Below are 20,418 nucleotides of genomic sequence, written 5' to 3' on the forward strand. Positions count from 1 at the left end.
ATATTAGGATTTAGTCTTCGTTGGCGTTGCACATACGTTTTATGACCTTCTTCCATAAGGATTTTATGTGTGCAATACGAAGGACTTATTCCTTTAATATCATGAATCTTCCATGCAATGGCTGGTTTATGAGCTTTCAACACAGAAATGAGTTGTGATTTCTCATTTTCAGTAAGAGAAGACGATATTATTACAGGTAATTCAGATTCACCATGTAAATAAGCGTATTCCAAATGGTTTGGAAGTGGCTTTAACTCTAATTTCGGAGGTTCTTCTATCGATGATTTATATCGATATCTGTCTTCTTCTTTTAGCATTTGAATTTCTTCTGTTGTTGGTTCATATCCATTAGCTATAAGTGTAGCTAACATTTCGGCTTCATCAATTGGTTCATTACCTTCTCCTAAAGAACATTCTCCTGTTCCTTGTAATTCTGGAAATTCTTCTAATAATTCTGCATGTGCATCTATAGTTTGAATATAATAACATGTATCATCTGCAGATTGTGGTTGTTGCATTGCTCTATCAACTGAAAAGGTAACACTCTCATCCTCTATACTTAGGGTCAGTTTCTTACCGAACACGTCTATCATTGCTTTAGCCGTGTTTAAGAATGGTCTTCCTAATATGAGAGGAACTTGAGAATCTTCTTCCATGTCTAAAACAACAAAATCTACTGGAAATACTAAAGTACCAACTTTAACTAGCATGTTCTCCATTATCCCTCTAGGATATTTTATTGATCTATCGGCTAGTTGTATGCTTATTCTGGTTGGTTTCAATTCTCCAAGGTCTAGTTTAGCGTATAGTGAATACGGCATTAGATTTATACTAGCACCTAAGTCTGCCAATGCTTCTATTGAACTAAGACTACCCAGAAAACATGGAATTGTGAAACTTCCTGGATCAGATAGTTTTTCTGGTATCTTATTCAACAGCACTGCTGAACAATTAGCATTCATAGTAACAGCCGAGAGTTCTTCCATTTTCTTTCTATTCGTGATTAGATCTTTCAAGAATTTAGCATATCTTGGCATTCCTGAAATTACGTCAATGAAAGGAAGATTTACATTTATCTGTTTAAACATATCCAAGAATTTGGATTGCTCGGCTTCAAGTTTTTCCTTCTTCATTTTACTCGGGTAAGGAAGTGGTGGTTGGTATGGTTTAACATAAGGTTTATCCTTAACTGTGTTATCTTCATTAACCTTTTCAACTACCGGTTCTTTTTCCTTATCTTGATCTGGTTGTGGTTCTTGTGGAGTAGGAATAGTTTCATCAGAAGTTACAGGTATTTTAGGTGGTTTAAGTGTTGTACCACTTCTTGTGGTAATAGCTTTAGCTGTTTCATTCCGGGGGTTAGAGTTTGTATCGCTCGGTAAACTTCCCGGTTTTCTTTCACCTATTAACCTTGCTAGGTTACTCACTTCTTGTTCCAGATTTTGAATAGAAGCTTGTTGATTTCTAAATGTTTGAGCATTTTGTTCATTGGTTTGTTTTTGAGATGTGAAAAACTGCGTTTGAGTTTCAACTAGCTTCGTCATCATATCTTCTAAATTCGGCTTTTTATCATCGGTTTGTTGTGGTGGTTTGTTTTGAAAATTCGGTCTTTGCTGATTGTAAGTATTATTGGATATTTGTTGATTGCTAGGACCTTGTTGGTTGTTGTATGGAATATTTCGGTTATAATTCTGGTTTTGATTGTAAATCGGTCTTGGCGGTTGATAATTATTCTGATAATTATTTCCAGGCCTTTGGTTTATGTATGAAATATTCTCTCTTTGTTCCATTGTTAATTCAATACTTAGACAATCTTTTGTCAAATGTGGTCCTCCACACTGCTCACAACTAATTCGTATAGCATGAATATCTTTAGTCATCTTTTCCATTCGTCTCTCGAAAGCATCTATCTTTGCGGAAATGGAATCTAAGTCATGGCTAGAATCGGCTCTAGCTGCTTTAGATGATCTAATGATGTCTTTTTCTTGGTGCCACTCATGTGAGTGGGAAGCAGTGTTATCAATAATTTTGTAAGCATCAGTTTCGGTTTTCTTCATAATAGAACCACCAGCTGCTATATCTATGTCTTTTCTTGTAGTGATGTCGCATCCTCGGTAGAATATTTGTACTATTTGACAGGTGTCTAAACCATGTTGCGGACATCCTCTTAGTAACTTTCCATATCTTGTCCACGCCTCATATAGAGTTTCATTTGGCTTCTGTGTGAACGTAACAATTTCTGCTTGAAGTCTTACGGCTTTAGATGCGGGAAAGAATTGTTTAAGAAATTTGTCAATTAAAACATCCCATGTATCGATCGCCCCTTCAGGTAACGATTCCAACCAATCTTTGGCTTCTCCCTTTAAAGTCCAGGGAAATAACATGAGATATATTTGTTCATCCTCCACTTCTCGGATTTTAAATAGTGTGCAGATCCTATTAAAGGTACGTAGATGTTCATTTGGATCTTCCTTCGGCGCACCACTAAATTGGCATTGATTAGTCACCATGTGTAGAATTTGTCCTTTGATTTCATAATCTGGCGCATTAATGTCTGGATGAGTAATTGCGTGACCTTGGCCAGTGCGTTTAGCTCTCATTCGGTCTTCCATACTTAAAGGTTCCAGATTCTCCATAATTGAATTTGTTGAATCGGTATCACTAGATGATTCTGATTTAATAGTTCGTTCCTCAACAATCTCTGTTTGAATGATTGGTGGTTCCGGAGGAAAGTTTAATGGTTCAGGATCTATGAACCGTTCCTGAATATTTTCTGGATTCTCAATTGTGAGGTCGGGTTCAAAAAATGGATTATCGGTATTTTGAACTGAAGTACTTGGTCGACTGGATGACGATTCTAAAGAAAAATCAACGGCGGTTATATTTGTTAAACGATGTCTTGATCGAGTTACAGGTGGTGAACGTACAAAAGGTGGTGAACGTCTTGCTCGGTGCATTCACAGAATATCCTATTAGTTTTTAAAAGGAAAGAAAAATTATAATAAGTTATCCAATCAATAGACTTTTCTGATTTTGCCCACGTTTCGAATAGCCAAAAGATGCAGCAGAGGGGCAGGATTCGTTTGGTCTCAATATAATTGAGGACTGTTTGGCTCCAATAACCCGGTCCACGTACAAATCCAACTATTACTACGAACCAGAAAATTTTGATGTCTATTAATTTAACCACTCAAAATAAATTTTCGTAATTTTAAGAAATTTAGATAAGAAGTAGAATAAAATTCTAAGTCCTAAAAACTAGAATGGCGAGAAATAAGAAAGACAAAGAGTTCGTCGCAAAAGGTCGAAAAAAAGAAAAAATGGTTGAAAAATAAAGGACGACGGAAAAATAAAAGAAACTTATAAAAACTTAAAAATACTTAACTAATTTAACCTTATTACTACAACTAACTTAAAATTATAATCGCAAATTGAAATTACTAATTGGAATGATAATTGATACATAGTAAAAGGTCTAAAAATATTAAAGCTTACAAGGAAAAACTAAATCCCAAATGGAAATAACTTAAAAAGAAACTAAAACTTAAAAAGGCGTCGCAAAATTCTAAAGCACCTAAATCTTAGTCTAAAGAAAAAGCACTTAAGGAATTCTACGGCAAAGCCTAAAAATCTAGGAGTAAAAATAACTATAGCTAAAACTAAGTTTAAAATTAAATATGAGCTAAAAATACAAAAGTTACGCTACAACGATTAAAAAGGTACAAAATATAAAAATATACAAAAAATTGTAAAAAGTACAATTTTTATAAAAATATTATTTTATATTATTTATTTTACTAAACTATTAATTTTACAATTTAATAAAAACTTAATTAATACTAAATACATAAATATAAAGTAAAAAGTAAAAATAAAACTAAAATTAATAATAATAATAATATTTAGGTTTTAATAATAATAATAATTAAAAATAACCCGTGATTAGGGTTTTTGTCCGTGTGTCAGAGGGTCTCCGCGAGTCGCGGCAAATAAAGAGGAAAACCCCGCAAGTCGCGGGGTTCAGGAATTCAGTTGACAGCTTTGTCTTTTTACGCGTTTTTCTTTTTATTTTTTTTTTCTTTTTATTTTGTTTTCTGTTTTTTTTAATTAAATAAAAGATATTAAAATTAAAACTTATATTTTTATAAACTAAAATAAAAATAAAGAAACTTATAAAACTTAAATATTTAACAAAATCTTAAAAATGCTTATATTTTTGTTTTTTATATTTTTGAATAATTAAAACGTATTTCTACAAAAGCAAATTTTTAATAAAAGTAACTAAAAATCTTGTTTTTTTTTTTTTTTTTTATATTAGCGTTGCGCTTCCGGCTTTTAAGATAGTTCCCCGGCAGCGGCGCCAAAAATACTTGATGTCGAACGAGGTGTATATAAAATAGTTATTATTTTACTAGGAAAAACTATTAAATACGATACAATTTTACACAAGATATTTATTTATTTATAGAATGGATATACTTAAACCTTGCTACAACACTTATAGGCAGTGTACCTAATCGTACAGTAGTGTAGTTTTTAGTAAGTCCGGTTCGTTCCACAGGGAAATCTTTAAACAAAGCTCAACGCTATATTAGTTAACTTTTATAAAAATACAAATATATATATAGGTAATATTATTATTATAAAGGGGGGTTTTTACCGTTTAATGACCGGTTTGTCGATTTTAAAACTTTAGTCGCAGTTAAAACCTAATGTAAAATATAAAATAAATACAAGACTTTAAATTAAAGCGTAAAGTAAATAACGATAATGAAATTGCGAATAATAAAAATGCGATAAAATTAAATTGCGATAATTAAAAAGTACGATAATTAAAAGTGCGATAAAATAAAATAAATAAAAGTGCGATAATTAGAAGTGCAATTAAATATAAAATAAAGGAAATTAAATATGAAATAAAAGAATTATGCTTATTTAAACTTCCGTAATCATGATGTTTGACGTGTTGATTTTAGTTTTATGCCCATGGGTTAATTGTCCTTTGTCCTGGATTATTCAATATGTCCGTCTGGTTTTTGTCCATAACAGTCCATCAGTCATAAATATAAATTGCAAGTGTCCTTGTCAAATTATTATTATACCCGAAGATAAATATTCCAACTAATTGGGGATTCGAATTGTAACAAGGTTTTAATACTTTGTTTAATGAATACACCAGGTTATCGACTGCGTGTAAACCAAGGTTTTACTACTTTGTTAACAATTACACCAATTACCCTTGAATGTAATTTCACCCCTGTTTTAATTATTCTAGTGGCTATTAATCCATTCCCGTGTCCGGTTAAATGAACGATTATTCGTACATATAAATACCCCGCCCATCGTGTCCGATCGAGTGTATATGGTAATTTATAGGGACGCCCAATTGTAAATCTTTATATTAACATTAACAAACTTTCATTTAGTTAAACAAATATAAAGCCCATTAATAGCCCATAGCCTAGTTTCCACAAGTGTCGTTCTTTTATCCAAACCCCAATTATGGTACAAAGCCCAATTACCCAATTTTAATAATTAGCCTAACATCATGATTACTTCGTTTTAAACAAGCATAATAATAACTTAGCTACGAGACATTAATATAAAAAGGTTGAACATAACTTACAATGATTAAAAATAGCGTAGCGTTACACGGACAGAATTTCGACTTACACCCTTACAACATTCGCTAACATACCCTTATTATTAGAATTATAATTAAAATTAAAATATAAATTATAAATATAAATATATATTAATTCGTATGAATGAGAAGAAAAAATGATGATGATTTTGATCAGAATTCGGGTTGATTTATAGCCAGACTTGATTTTTGGGGCTCCGCGACTCGCGGCCAAATACCCTTAAAACTCCGCGAGTCGCGGAGAGGTATTTACAGTTTACACCCTTGGAGTTTCCTGCTGCCGACGGTTTTAAATATATATATATAATATATATATAATTAATATAATTAATTATATATTATATTATATTTATATATATAGTTAACTTGTAATTTTTAGTCCGTTGCGTCGAGCGTTAAGAATTGACTCTGGTCCCGGTTCCGAATTTTCGAACGTCCTCGCGTACAATTTAATATCTTGTACTTTGCGTTTTGAATCTTGTACTCTTGTGATTTTGAGACGTTTCTTATCAATAATTGGAACCTTTTTGATTGTCTTTTGTTCTTTTGAGCTTTTTGGTCGTTTGCGTCTTCAAATCGTCGAATCTGTCTTTTGTCTTCACCTTTTATTATTTAAACGAATATCACTTGTAAATAGAACAATTGCAACTAAAAGCTTGTCTTTCTTGAGGAATAATGCTATGAAATATATGTTCGTTTTTAGCATTATCAACTTTTAATACAAAACGAAGCCGAGCATGGCGATTGGGGATACGCTACCCAATCCTAAACAATCCAAAAGCAAGTCTCTAAAGCAAACTATGCAAGTCTTCTAGTCCTCGCGCTTACCCGAGCCACCAATCCGCATGCAATCTATAAAAAGAGTCAACAACGAGAGGGTAAGCTAATGCTTAGTGAGTAGAATAAATATATATATGCATATACAACTTACCTACTCGCATCCACGACATCACATAAATACACATAAATCACTTACCTCATCGTACCAAACGCTAGTATCATCAAATCGTATAACTAGCAACCTCATAAGCAATCAATAGCTAGTAACGTCAAACCGTACAACTAGCAACATCGTTAGCATAAATAAATATAAATAATAAATCAAATTAAATGCTAGCATCAACAATTACAATTCATGGTTAACCAATCTCTTCGCTAGGGGAACGACTTCGCGAATCAAGTCATCGATGTTCATAACATTCGTTAGCTTCCAAAAACGGCTATGGCATGCTAACCCCCCGAGGTGTTCCAAAAACGGCTATGGCATCACCCCTCAAGTGTTCCAAAAACGGCTATGGCATCACTTGCTCAATGTGAGTAGAACACGGCTATTACTCACGCTTTCGTACACCAACACGGCTATGTGTACGGGTAACTCAAATAACAACGTGGGAGTAAAACACGGCTATTACTTGCCACTAAATGCACAAACACGGCTATTACTTGCCACTAAATGCACAAACACGGCTATGTGCCTTAGTACAAAACATGGACTAATACGGCTAAGTCCCACAACCTTGGTCACAAAACGGCTATGTGACACCATCAACACGGTACATAAATCATATACATACATATATAGATATTCCACTCACAATAACCATTATGGACAAGAACGGCTATATCCCACAACTACGGTCACCAAACGGCTATGTGACATCATTACTACGGGCAACTATCAATGTGGACAAAACGTCTATATCTCACAACTATGGTCACCAAACGGCTATATCCCACAACTACGGTCACCAAACGGCTATGTGACACCATTTCCACGGGCACATAAATCATATACATACATATATAGATATTCCACTCACAATAACCATTATGGACAAGAACGGCTATGTCCCACCACTACGGTCACAAAAACGGCTATGTGACATCATTACTACGGGCAACTATCAATGTGGACAAAACGTCTATATCTCACAACTATGGTCACCAAACGGCTATATCCCACAACTACGGTCACCAAACGGCTATGTGACACCATTTCCACGGGCACATAAATCATATACATACATATATAGATATTCCACTCACCTTGAAGTCTTGAAGAATGCTTCCAAGTAATCCGCAACTCGCCAATGGAAAGTACCTATTCCATTACCACAATTACAATAATACACTTAGAGTGGATTTACAAATCAACCCAATTCGTCACTAAGTGCAATTTCGACCCAAATGCACTTCCAAGCACAAACCGTGCCCAAACTAACCAATAGTCACTAACACAAGTGAGAATGGTCCTAATATGCCAATAAACCCGAACTCAAGTGTTAAACACGTGTCATACCCATTTTGACACTTAAACCCTAATTTTGACCCATAAAGGTCAAAATCTCATTCTTTGCAAGTTTTGACACCAAAACACATTTAACTCGGTTTTATACTTCAACTTAATCCATTTTAAGTTTATAAACTTCATTAAATCGCCAATTGGGTCATAATCACCACGAAACCCTAATTTGACCCAAAGTCAAAGTTAGTCAACCAAATAACCCTAAATGGGTTCCAATACTTCCATAATCACTAACTTAAGTGATTAAACTAAATTTCAAGTTCTAAACATGGCCAAATAGTTCACCAACCCGAAATCCACCAACAATTAACAACAAACCCGATTACTAGCATCACTAAACCCATTTCATCACCTAAAAGGGTTTCACAACAAATTTACTCAAACCCTAACTTGAATATCAAATCAAATAATTGAAACTCGGAGTTTGAGCTTACCAATACTATCACCGCGTAGCCAAGAACGAAAGGAACAACTTTAGAACCCGAGCTTTGGTGAGAAATCGACTCCTTCTTCCCCAAATCAAGCCCTCTCTCTCTAAACCCTTACTCTCTCTCTAAAAATGGTTGAGAGTGTTTTGGTTGGTGAGAATTTGATCCAAACTGATCAAAGGATCAGTTTTGATGACCCTAAACCGACCCCAAGTGAAAAGACCAAAGTACCCTTCATTTAAAGCCTTTAAAAAGGCTGAAAATTGCTTCTGACCCATTCGGCGCGCCGCGCCACAATGTGGAGCGCCGCTCCACTCTGCAGGTCAGATTTCAGAAACTTGTTTTGGCCATAACTTTTTGTCCGTAGCTCCGTTTTCGACGAATCAAATATCGTTGGAAACGTAATAAGATTTTCTTTCCAATGGTAAGGCTTGAAACATCAACACAAACTTTATTTGGGGTTGAAAAGGTACGTACACACCTTGTACCTCAAACAACGTCCAGTTTTCCTTCGACGGTCGAGCAAGCAACACCTACATGTTGTGCACACTCCATACACACATAGTATACCTTAAATACATTATGTACAATAAATATTTGGGTCTTACACCATTTCAAGGGCATGATGCCAAAAGCGGTGAGGAACCGAAGCGTGAGATAAAAGAGTTCGCCTGATATTATCAATAGCTCGAATTTTTCTTTCTGCTTTACCGTTTTGAGAAGAGGTATATGGACAAGAGAAACAGAAGGACATCCCATTAGATTCACAAAATTTATGAAAAGAAGAGTTATTATATTCGGTTCCATTATCACATTGAAGTTGTTTTATTTGACGACCGAATTGTGTTTGTATGTATGCATGAATGCTTTTAAAGATTGAAAATACTTGTGATTTATTACCGATTGGGAATGTCCATAAAAAATTAGTGTAGCTATCAAGAAAAAGAATATAATATTGGTGGCCACTACTACTAACGATGGGTGATGTTCACAAGTCATTATGAATAATTTCAAAAGGAGCATAAGTAGTAGAAAGTGACGCATAAAAGGGTAGTTTAATATGTTTGCCAAAAACGCAAGATTGACAAAGTTTATTACTAGAGTTCAATTTACAATCAATTGAACGCTTATTGCTAAGAAATTTTAACACATCACCACTCGGATGGCCTAAGCGATGATGCCATAAAACTTGAGATAAAGCAGCAAAGGTAGAAGGATAGGAGAGTTGATGCAACATGGAGGAGTGAAGCGGATAAACGTCACCATTGCTATTACATCGGAGGATGATGTTCCCCTTCGGATATCCCTTCACAGTGAAACCAAAAGGGTCAAAAGTAATAGAAACATTGTTATCAGTTGTTAAACGTCGTACAGAAATAAGATTTTTAATTAATTGTGGAGCATATAGAATATTAGACAAGTGTAAATGTTTATGAGGTGTGGGTAAATAAGTATGACCGAACCCGTTAATTGGTATACGATTGCCATTATTGACGATAATAAATTTAAGTTGGCTTGAATGAACATAATACATGAGTTTACCTTGTGACTCGGTCATGTGTGAAGAAGCGCCCGTATCCATATACAAATTATTATCATCAGGAGGGTTTAAGTGCATGGTATACATTGCTAACTCAATGTCAGTGGGAGTAGTAGATGCAACAGATGGCGCATAAGAAGGGTGAGATGGATGTGGACCAAGTAAGCCTGGTTGTCCATTAGTAGAACCTGGTCTGGGCCATTGAATCGTAGGGTAAGGACAAGGCGCAGAGGCCCACTTCTGTTGTTGCCAGACCCATGGGCCGTAGGGTTGCTGCTGTCAGGAAGAATTTTGTGGAGTACCAGAAGTATATTGATGGCCAGAAGAAAACCGACCTCGACCCCGAGTATTACCCCATCTACCTCGATTGTTACCCCGATAATTTTTACGACCTCGATAGGATTGTCCAGACCCACGACCAGTATTATTGGAGTTTGGCGGTTGTGTGGACTTGGCACTAGATGAGGCTGTAGTCGTAACAAGAGCAGTCTCTGCAGACAAAGAAGCTTGAGAAGATTGTTTCACTTTGCGTGTCTCTTCCAACAGAAGCTTAGAACGAGCATCACAGAAAGAAGGCAAGGTTTCCATGTGAATGATTTGTGAAGCGATGTTTTCGTATGTTTCATTCAAACCCGTAACAAGTTGTAATACCATATGATCATCAGAGATAGTCGGACCAACGTTTGAAAGTTGATCCGAAATAACCTTAAGTTCCTGACAATAAGCAGCTGCGTTGGGAAAGTCATCAATACGTGTGTTATTGAACTTGTGCAGAAGAAAAACATTCCTGGAGTTGCGATTGTCATGAAACATATCCTTCAAGCGCTCTCAGGCTTGTCGGGCCATTAAGTTAGATTTCATAATAGTGTTCAAGAGATCAAGAGATATAGTACCGTATATCCATTGAAGCACGATCGCATCTAGGCGATCCCATGAATCAAAAGGTGGTGGTGTAGCATCATTAGTGGTGCCGGAATCAGAGGATGAAGATGTAGGAGGGATGATGTGGTCGATCACAAGAAAGGCTCGACAGTGAACCTTGAATAATTCCGACCAGGTTTCATATTTTCCATTCTCCATCTCAAGACTGATGGGAATCAAATTGCGTATGTTATTAACGGTACTAGCAGGGTGAATTTTATGAGTGTCGGCCATTGGTTTGTGAAGAGAAAGATCGAAGAAAAGGAACAGAGAAGAAGAAGATCGTATTAGGGTAATACCATGAAGGAATTTGATCTGTGCCTTTCTCATTCATTGATAGCGTATAGATACAAGTTTTACAATATAGGAAACAATATCAAACTATATCAAATCCTAACAACCAATCCCAATAATTGAGGGATGGAGATACAATGCTTTATATGCTAAAAATATAAAGTCAAACATATCTATCTTAAAAATATACACGGCTAATTTGGAGGCGCATTTTCAACTCGCGATTTCTGCGCGCCTTTTCGAGACGGTTTACAAGGCGCGTTTATCGGCGAGAAGACGCGCCTCAAAAACGCGCGCCGAAAAACGTGCCTCGAAAACGTGCCTCGAAAACGTGCACCGTAAAACGCGTCTTGTAAACGCCACTCGAAAACGCGCCTCGAAATGTCGAGTTGGAAAGTGCCTCAAGAACGTTGTCGAAAACTCTGGTAAAAAACGCAGGTCGAAAATGCATGTAGGAATCGCGCGTCGAAATCGCGAGTTGAAAATGTTGGTCGTTAAAGGACTCGACATGTTATGCGAAGTTAACACTTAACTAAGAACGTTAACAAAAGTTAACGACTCCTCTCTTTTTGATTAACTTTTGAAAAACACTCATTTTTTATATCCGAATTAAATAGATTAACGACACCCCTCTTGTTTGTTGCTTTTTTCTCTCACACTAATATTATGATAAAAAGTATCAATAAATAATTAATAAATAAGCTTTAATTGATAGTATATGCTTGATTGAATGAACGCATTTTGCATAACACTTATTGTTTTGTTACACATGTGTCTAAAAGACGAGATCCCTCACGATGACGTCATAAACACAACGACGTCCTGCTTTATGTTATTGGTGTTCGACCCGAAATAGAGAAAGGCAGTGCTGAGTGGTCTCATTTGAGCACCAAAGGTTAAAGTATAAAAGATATTTTTTGTTCAACAATTAATTTATACAGTTTTAAAACATAGAAAGCACCTAAGATCCCGTTTTCAATTCCAACTAATTCCAACATAAATTCCTGATATAAATTTGAAACAAAGACCATTAGCCTAATACTAATACCAACAATAATATCATTAACCTTCACAACAATAATAATAGCTCAAAGAGTACTAATGTGACATTTAGCTGACTCTCCCCTTATTCGAATGTTTGTTATCAACTTATCATCAAAATAAGTAGTATAAAACAAAATTTGTCTAATTGACATCAACATTTGAGGAGTTATCATTTTGTTCCATAAACGTTTTTTTCTCATGATTATTTTCACGTTTTTCGGAAGCTCTAAATCAACAAAAGATCTTAAATTATTGGGCATGTTGTATGGGCCGTCAACATTGGCCCACTGAAGTAGGCTTGATTTGGTGGACCCACGAATAAGTTAAATAGCTCAAAGGCTTAGGTTAGGGCTCATGTGCTCATAATTTCCTCCACTCGTCCTTTTCATATCCCGTTTAATTATAATTATCACATATTCTCTATAAGCGACTATAACTATATCAATGAGATTGTGGGTCTACAAATTTAATTTACGATAACGACTTATATGTTATATATATATATATATATATATATATATATATATATATATATATATATATATATATATATATATATATATATATATATATATATATATATATATATATATTAGTGAAATGACCCGTGGAACCACGGGTTTGTTTAAACAAAACAATTTAATGACATGTTTTAGCTATTAAGTGAATGTAAATGCTAAAGTCATTTATTTTAATGACCCGTGGAACCACGGATTCTGACAAAGAAACTTGTCGTCATTTTTACAAATATATAGCGACATGTATTTTCGCATACATAAATAACGTAATTAAAGTGAATCCATATTTAAATGTTAATAATATAATATAATTATTATAATTATTATAATAAAAATAAATAATAATAATAATAATAATAATAATAATAATAATAATAATAATAATAATAATAAAGTTTGCTTAAAGTTGTTTTCAATAATAAATATTAGTAATAAAAAATGTTTTTTTAGATTTTTGTTAGAAAATTAAAATACAATTATTATATAAAGGTTGTACAATATGTTTTAAAATTTATAAATGTGTTCATTGGGTGTTCTGTAAAAGATTATAAAATTTATTTTAAAGTTTGTACATATGATCATGTGAGTGTTTTATCATAAGGTTGTACATAATGTTTCAAATATTGTATATATGGTCATAAGGTGTTTTTACCATAAGGTTGTACATAATCTTTCAAATATTGTACATATGATTATGAGGGTGTTTTATTTTCTTTCCATAATAATATGGGAGGTTATTAAATAATTAGTTACTATAAGTACAATTTATTTTAATTATAAAATATTTAGGATTAATGACATCATCTAAGTGACTTAGATTTTTTTCTTTTTATTATTGATTTTTTCTTAACAAAGGAATTAGCCTAATAATGACATCATCATTATAGAATTTTAATATAAACTACTAGTGAAATGACCCGTGAAACCACGAGTTTGTTTAAACGAAACAGTTTAATGATATGTTTTAGGTATTAAGTGAACGTAAATGCTAAATTTATTTAGTTTAATTACCCTTGGAACCACAAAGTCCGACTAAGAAACTTGTCAGCTGAAAGCATATTAAACAATCAACATCCAATCATAAGAGATAATATTGGTTGTTATTTTATTTTAAAAGTGTAAATTAAAATATAAATTTAGAATTAGTTTACTTCTGCCTAGCTTTTATACCTTCCCGTACTCAATTCAAAATAATTAATTAAAATAATTCAAAATTATTTAGTTTTAATAATTAAAATAATTATTAATAAGATTTAATAATAATAATTAATTAATAAGATTTAATTTTAATTTAAAATTATTTAAATTAATGACATACTAACCATGCTTAGATTTTTTCCTTTTTATTTTTAATTTTTCTTAATAAAGGAATTAGTTTAATAATGATATCATCATTATAGGATTTTAATATTAACTATAGATAGATAGATAGATAGATAGATAGATAGATAGATACATACATGTTATTAATTATTTACTTCGAGTTCGCAGATATGGAGGTAGAAACAATAAATTTTGGAAAGATGACTACATTTGTATTTCTAAAAGTATACCTAAATATTTGTCGTGTTAACGTCTAAAATATGTAAAATTCTTGATAGAAAAAAATGAATACATGACATGTCAAATGATGAACGAATTAGTAATATTTTTTGTCATAACCCAATATATGTCACATCTGCTAAATCTACACCAACCAACTGTTTTTTAAAGATTTATTTTCATATGTTTTATAACTAGAAATACGATTTATTCATAAACCTTAAAAAATAATCTGACTTACAAGTTACAACTCTCTTTTACCAGTGAAATGACCCGTGGAACTACGAGTTTGTTTAAACGAAACAGTTTAATGATATGTTTTAGGTATTAAGTGAACGTAAATGCTAAAGTCATTTAGTTTAATGACCCGTGAAACCACAGAGTCCGACTAAGAAACTCGTTGATGGTTGAGCAGAGTGGTATAAAATACTATTAAATTTTACCAGGAAACACTATTAAATACGATACAATTTTACACAAGATATTTATTTATTTATAGAATGGATATACTTAAACCTTGCTACAACACTTATAGGCAGTGTACCTAATCGTACAGTAGTGTAGTTTTAGTAAGTCCGGTTTGTTCCACAGGGAAATCTTTAAACAAAGCTTAACGCTATATTAGTTTACTTTTATAAAAATACAAATATATATATAAGTAATATTATTATTATAAAGGGGGGTTTTTACCGTTTAATGACCGGTTTGTCGATTTTAAAACTTTAGTCGCAGTTAAAACCAAATGTAAAATATTAAAAATAAATACAAGACTTAAATTAAAGCGTAAAGTAAATAACGATAATGAAATTGCGAATAATAAAAGTGCGATAATTAAAAAGTACGATAATTAAAAGTGCAATTAAATAAAATAACAATAAAAATGCGATAATTAGAAGTGCAATTAAATATAAAATAAAGGAAATTAAATATGAAATAAAAGAATTATGCTTATTTAAACTTCCGTAATCATGATGTTTGACGTGTTGATTTTAGTTTTATGCCCATGGGTTAATTGTCCTTTGTCCTGGATTATTTAATATGTCCATACGGATTTGTCCATAATAGTCCATCAGTCATAAATATAAAGAGCGAAAGCCTTCGTCAAATTATTCTTATTCCCGAAGTCAAATATTCCAACTAATTGGGGATTCGAATTGTAACAAGGTTTTAATACTTTGTTTAATGAATACACCAGGTTATCGACTGCGTGTAAACCAAGGTTTTACTTCTTTGTTAACAATTACACCAATTACCCTTGAATGTAATCCACCCCTGTTTTAATGAGTCCATTGACTATTAATCCATCCCCGTGTCCGGTTAAATGAACGATTATTCGTACTTATAAATATCCCGCCCATCGTGTCCGATCAAGCGTATGTGGTTATATATAAATACGTCAAATTATAAGTTTGTATATTAAATTAACAAGGTATTGTTTAGTTAATATAAAACCCATTAATAGCCCATAGTCTAATTTCCACAAGTGTCGTTCTTTTATCCAAACCCCAATTATGGTACAAAGCCCAATTACCCAATTTTAGTAATTAGCCCAACATCATGATTACTTCGGATTAAATAAGCATAATAATAACTTAGCTACGAGACATTAAATTAAAAAGGTTGAACATAACTTACAATGATTAAAAATAGCGTAGCGTTACACGGACAGAATTTCGACTTACACCCTTACAATATTCGCTAACATACCCTTATTATTAAGATTTAAAATTAAAATTAAAATATAAATTATATATATATATATTACGTATATATTGAGAGAAGAAGGAAAAAAAAGATGATTAAAAATGCTCAGAATTCGGTTGGCTTTATAGGGAGTTTCAAAACTTGGGGCTCCGCGACTCGCGGCATTTTTGGCCTTCAAACTCCGCGAGTCGCGGAGATTGAAAATACAGCTCACATTCTTTGGAGTCTTTCTTGCCGACGATTTATTTATAAATATAATATATATATATAATTAATATAATTAATTATATATTATATTATATTTATATACATAGTTAACTTGTACTTTTTAGTCCGTTGCGTCGAGCGTTGAGAGTTGACTCATGTCCCGGTTCCGGATTTTCGAACGTCCTTGCGTACAATTTAATATCTTGTACTTTGCGTTTTGAATCTTGTACTCTTGTAATTTCGAGACGTTTCTTATCAATAATTGGAACCTCTTTGATTGTCTTTTGTACTTTTGAGCTTTTTGGTTGTTTGCGTCTTCAATTCGTCGAATCTGTCTTTTGTCTTCACCTTTTATTATTTAAACGAATATCACTTGTAAATAGAACAATTGCAACTAAAAGCTTGTCTTTCTTGAGGAATAATGCTATGAAATATATGTTCGTTTTTAGCATTATCAAATATTCCCACACTTGAGCGTTGCTTGTCCTCAAGCAATATCGTCTTGAAATACTAGAATCACTTCTTTATTCTTCACACTTTGTACATCAGTGATTTCTATACGGCGGTATAAACAATGGTAGTAACGATATGGTTTACAGTCCCACATGACTATAAAAATTTAGATCCATTAAGGAAATTGGATCTTTATGAAAACATTTGATCTTTTGAAAATTAAATCTAGTTTTTACCCTAGATAAGTTTTCCGGAATAACCCTTTACCGGTGTTTGCAAAATATTTTTGTGGGTTTGGTGGGTTTCAGATTTGAAAATTTTAGCTCAAAACTTGCGGTTTTGTGTCACCCACTTGCTAACCTTGTATTTGGAAAGCAACACGTCTAGTTTACTTGTCCCGTATATTACCTTTCGGTAAACTACCGTCCGGTTGTAAAGGAAAGCGTTGAACAAGCAACTGTTAAGGCAATGTCCCCTGACATGCTTTTAATTATGGTCTATAACGTGTCGGACGCAATTACTATCCTTGGTAGGAGCAATAGTAAAGCTCATCCTTATAATTTTTCGGTCTGGCACAAGGTCCTGTTTTTGACCATGCTATGCAACCACCGTTCTTACGGTTGACACCCGATTTGGTTCAGGTGACCTAATGAATTCTAGGTGAATTCCTAGGATTTTACGTTCAATGGTAATGAACGCATTGAAAATAGGGTTTTCAGAAAACAAATCGGTTTGTAATTTTGATCAAAATATTTTCTCGTTCAAGCTCGAGTTTAGATATCATTGAATTCCATGAGTTTGAATTCTCAATCTTTAAGGTCAATCTCAAGGATTGAGTAATATCAGGCTTAAAAGCTGATTTTTAATCTTTAAGGAGATTATCCTTTCTGGGGATCTGATTCATTAGTCATATCCAGCTAATTTGCATAGTGCCCCCCCCATTTTACGAGATAAATCCTTCTCATGGTTAGGATAAATCTCACCACTTGGCGACCCTGTTTAATGCTGAGGTCCGTGGATTTCCTGCTGATTTTAGTGATGACTTTTCTAGATTTTTCGTCAACCTACAGCTGGTCTGGACGACAACTTCATGACCTAAATCAATAAGCGCGTTTCCTTTTCGGAAGACTTTACTTCCTTTTAATGATGGAATTGATTCATCGTGTAGATCCATCTCTTCTTTTCTTTCATCGGGTAAAATAGTTTAGTTTAGTCCAAATCAAAAGTATTTTCAGTTATTTGTTACAGATATATGTGACATATGTTTAAGATAACTTGGTAAATATTCCCACACTTGGCTTTTATTTTTCTTTTTATCGTCCTCTATTCCATTTTAAATGAATTTTAACATTTTGGTTTGTTTCTCAATTTATGTCCTTTTTGAGGTAACAATAATTTCGGTGTTAAAACCTAGTTTTATCGTTCATAAATATGTATAAACATGATTTTGAGTTCAATTAATTTGAAAATTTTGAAAAATTTTACTAGAATTGGGTAGTCAGTATATAAGACTAGGGCTGTTCTTTATTATCAGAGAGCACTAGATTCTAATACAACTACTGCTTTACTAGTATTTTTAATGGTAACCAAGTGTATAAAGTAAAAATTTTAAAATCCGAAAGAATTTAACCCCTTCCCACACTTAAGATCTTGCAATGCCCTCATTTGCAAGATATCAGTAACAATTTAAATTATTGAGGGTGATTTGTGTAAAAATGATTAAATTTTTACCAAAGTTTCCAAATATATTGGCGTTTGTTTGCTGAATGATAAATGGTGCACATCATTTGTTCATTCCGTCTTGTTGTTAATTCACATATATTTTGCATCTTGTCGTCAAAATTAGTTGCTTTTGCTGAACTTAATGCCAGTCTTTGAAAATGCGTTGTTTTACCCTGTTGTGTACATAAGATAAACTGCAAACATATATACATATTTTTGAAGTTTGGTATATTACCCCACATTCAAAAATTATTAAAATCTAAGAATAAAAGTTAGACAATTATAAAAACTATTACAATATTAACAAAAGTATTAAACGTATCAATCATTACAAATTACAAAATAAAAAAAATAAGTAGACTAGGGATGATATTGATACCAATAGGGGTTCCAGGCATAACCATAGGTGCTATAAAATGCTTCGGCAGGGTTATACGTAGGATACGGTGGCTGCATCTCTATAGACCAGGGAGGGAAGATGGGTTTCGGTGTAGGAATATAGTTTCTACCTATATGTTGGCAATGAGTTATGATTTGGTTCTGATGAACTTGCCAATCTTCAAATGCTCTCTGTCTAGCATTTTCGTACTCCTGAGAAGCTATAAACCTTTGCATTTCTTGCATCTCATTTCCCCCTCCTACATTACCTTACTGTTGGTTTCTCCCAACCTGTGGATGTCTACCATGGTATTGTACTGCGGCGTTATTTCGCCTCTTCAAAACTTTCGCACCATGGTATACATTTAAACCTATAGTATCGCGGGGTTCTGGTTCTTCTACTAATAATCCCCCCCGACTTATATCCACACCGAGATATTCACCAATCAAAGTAATAAAAATACCACCTCCTATTATGCTATGTGGTCTCATCCCCCTAACCATAGCTGATAAATAATAACCCACACAATATGGTATACTTACAGCGCTTTGTGGGTCTCGAATACACATATGGTAAAACAAATCATGTTCATTTACCTTTTCCTTGTTCTTACCCCTTTGTGTAATCGAATTAGCTAAAAACCTATGAATTACTCTTAATTCAGCTCTATCTATATCCAAATAAGAGTAATTTCCTCCTTTGAAACGGTGATGGCTTGTCATTTGACTCCACACACCGTGTGTATCAAAATTTTCATCTATCTTTCTACCATTTAGTATCAACCCTCTACAATCGGCAGATGCTAACTCCTCAGGCGTATATATACGTAAAGCCTGAGCCATGTCTAGTAAAGACATGTGGCGCATCGAACCGCCTAACAAAAATCTAATAAAAGAACGATCGGTTAAACTAGCTACCCGATCATTCAACTCTATACTACACAACAATTCTTCACACCATACTTTATATACAGGTCTACGCATGGTGAATAAACGTACCCAGTCATTAAAAGTAGAATTACCATACCTCTGTACAAGTAATTCCCTAATTGGCCCGGCCAATTCTACAGCTTCTAAGGGTCCCCATTCTATGACCCTCGGTACCTCAATAACCTTAGAATGAAGAGTATGCAAACCCCTTTGATATTTTGGATAATCTATCCAAAGTCTGTCAAATCTCAGGTTCGGGTGCAATTCTTCCAAGTGCATATCAGAAAAGGTCATGACTGGATGAGGTATATCCTGCTTGTAGTAGTTATCCACCTCCTGTTGTTCCGCATTCTCAGCAGGAGCATTGCGGGCTTGGGATGAAGATTCACACCTTTCAGTCTGCAAAACACATCAAACACAATTGTTGTGCATCCAAATATGCATTAGTGTCAGCAAAATCATCAATCAAAATAATTACAATGACATGATAAATTTATATCAAACTTAAACTCATTTTCATATTTTCATCAAATCTACACTTTTTCAAAATAGCATATACGAAAATGTTCGCCGAGTTCATAAGCATTCAACTCAAATAACATGTCAAAATAATCATTACTAGCAATTAAACAAGTTTCAAATGGCATTATCTCTCAAAAATCAAGTTCATGAATTTTAGACTTGAAAAAGTCCACTTTAATTCTCAAAATCATGATTAGGCTCAAAGTTTGGATCATTTAACTACCTAGACATGTTACACTACTTAATTTAGCAACAATTCATGACAA

The sequence above is a fragment of the Rutidosis leptorrhynchoides genome, chromosome 2 (genome assembly GCF_046630445.1).
Source record: "Rutidosis leptorrhynchoides isolate AG116_Rl617_1_P2 chromosome 2, CSIRO_AGI_Rlap_v1, whole genome shotgun sequence".
Classification (NCBI taxonomy): domain Eukaryota; kingdom Viridiplantae; phylum Streptophyta; class Magnoliopsida; order Asterales; family Asteraceae; genus Rutidosis; species Rutidosis leptorrhynchoides.